This window comes from Musa acuminata, unplaced genomic scaffold (assembly GCF_036884655.1).
Source record: "Musa acuminata AAA Group cultivar baxijiao unplaced genomic scaffold, Cavendish_Baxijiao_AAA HiC_scaffold_413, whole genome shotgun sequence".
Lineage (NCBI taxonomy): Eukaryota > Viridiplantae > Streptophyta > Magnoliopsida > Zingiberales > Musaceae > Musa > Musa acuminata.
Genome location: NW_027020661.1, coordinates 67501 through 70000, shown reverse-complemented (window position 1 = coordinate 70000; position 2500 = coordinate 67501).

Sequence of the window (2500 nt, the reverse complement as noted above, 5' to 3'; positions counted from 1 at the left end):
GGGCTGTTTTGGCCTGTTTATGGTCCGTTCTTGCGTGGTGCGGTGACCGTCGTGAGCGGAGCAAAACGTCAGCCATCTCAGCACCCTGGAACCCCCCGGGTGGCACAGGGCTGGATGGGGCTTTCGTATATAGCAGGGATGGTGCTGCCTCTCGCTTCGCTCGCTGTCCGCCGCTCGCCGCTCGCTCGCGCAGCCAAAAATGGCCAGTTTTGGCCCGTTTTTGGGCCGTTTTGGCCAGTTTTTGGCCTGTTCTTGCATTGCGCGGTGACCGTCGAGAGCGGAGCAAAACGTCAGCCATCTCAGCACCCTGGAACCCCCCGGGTGGCACAGGGCTGGATGGGGCTTTCGTATAGCAGGGACGGTGCTGCCTCTCGCTTCGCTCGCTGTCCGCCGCTCGCCGCTCGCTCGTGCAGCCAAAAATGGCCAGTTTTGGCCCGTTTTTGGGCCGTTTTGGCCAGTTTTTGGCCTGTTCTTGCATTGCGCGGTGACCGTCGAGAGCGGAGCAAAACGTCAGCCATCTCAGCACCCTGGAACCCCCCGGGTGGCACAGGGCTGGATGGGGCTTTCGTATAGCAGGGACGGTGCTGCCTCTCGCTTCGCTCGCTGTCCGCCGCTCGCCGCTCGCTCGTGCAGCCAAAAATGGCCAGTTTTGGCCCGTTTTTGGGCCGTTTTGGCCAGTTTTTGGCCTGTTCTTGCATTGCGCGGTGACCGTCGAGAGCGGAGCAAAACGTCAGCCATCTCAGCACCCTGGAACCCCCCGGGTGGCACAGGGCTGGATGGGGCTTTCGTATAGCAGGGACGGTGCTGCCTCTCGCTTCGCTCGCTGTCCGCCGCTCGCCGCTCGCTCGTGCAGCCAAAAATGGCCAGTTTTGGCCCGTTTTTGGGCCGTTTTGGCCAGTTTTTGGCCTGTTCTTGCATTGCGCGGTGACCGTCGAGAGCGGAGCAAAACGTCAGCCATCTCAGCACCCTGGAACCCCCCGGGTGGCACAGGGCTGGATGGGGCTTTCGTATAGCAGGGACGGTGCTGCCTCTCGCTTCGCTCGCTGTCCGCCGCTCGCCGCTCGCTCGTGCAGCCAAAAATGGCCAGTTTTGGCCCGTTTTTGGGCCGTTTTGGCCAGTTTTTGGCCTGTTCTTGCATTGCGCGGTGACCGTCGAGAGCGGAGCAAAACGTCAGCCATCTCAGCACCCTGGAACCCCCCGGGTGGCACAGGGCTGGATGGGGCTTTCGTATAGCAGGGACGGTGCTGCCTCTCGCTTCGCTCGCTGTCCGCCGCTCGCCGCTCGCTCGCGCAGCCAAAAATGGCCAGTTTTGGCCCGTTTTTGGGCCGTTTTGGCCAGTTTTTGGCCTGTTCTTGCATTGCGCGGTGACCGTCGAGAGCGGAGCAAAACGTCAGCCATCTCAGCACCCTGGAACCCCCCGGGTGGCACAGGGCTGGATGGGGCTTTCGTATAGCAGGGACGGTGCTGCCTCTCGCTTCGCTCGCTGTCCGCCGCTCGCCGCTCGCGCAGCCAAAAATGGCCAGTTTTGGCCCGTTTTTGGGCCGTTTTGGCCAGTTTTTGGCCTGTTCTTGCATTGCGCGGTGACCGTCGAGAGCGGAGCAAAACGTCAGCCATCTCAGCACCCTGGAACCCCCCGGGTGGCACAGGGCTGGATGGGGCTTTCGTATAGCAGGGACGGTGCTGCCTCTCGCTTCGCTCGCTGTTCGCCGCTCGCCGCTCGCTCGCGCAGCCAAAAATGGCCAGTTTTGGCCCGTTTTTGGGCTGTTTTGGCCAGTTTTTGGCCTGTTCTTGCGTGGTGCGGTGACCGTCGTGAGCGGAGCAAAACGTCAGCCATCTCAGCACCCTGGAACCCCCCGGGTGGCACAGGGCTGGATGGGGCTTTCGTATAGCAGGGACGGTGCTGCCTCTCGCTTCGCTCGCTGTTCGCCGCTCGCCGCTCGCTCGCGCAGCCAAAAATGGCCAGTTTTGGCCCGTTTTTGGGCTGTTTTGGCCTGTTTTTGGGCTGTTCTTGTGTGGCGCGGTGACCGTCGTGAGCGGAGCAAAATGTCAGCCATCTCAGCACCCTGGAACCCCCCGGGTGGCACAGGGCTGGATGGGGCTTTCGTATAGCAGGGACGGTGCTGCCTCGCGCTTCGCTCGCTGTTCGCCGCTCTCCGCTCGCTCGCGCAGCAAAAAATGGCCAGTTTTGGCCCGTTTTTGGGCTGTTTTGGCCAGTTTTTGGCCTGTTCTTGCGTGCCGCGGCGACCGTCGTGAGCGGAGCAAAACGTCAGCCATCTCAGCACCCTGGAACCCCCCGGGTGGCACAGGGCTGGATGGGGCTTTCGTATAGCAGGGACGGTGCTGCCTCTCGCTTCGCTCGCTGTCCGCCGCTCGCTGCTCGCTCGCGCAGCCAAAAATGGCCAGTTTTGGCCCGTTTTTGGGCTGTTTTGGCCTGTTTTTGGGCTGTTCTTGTGTGCCGCGGCGACCGTCGTGAGCGGAGCAAAATGTCAGCCATCTCAGC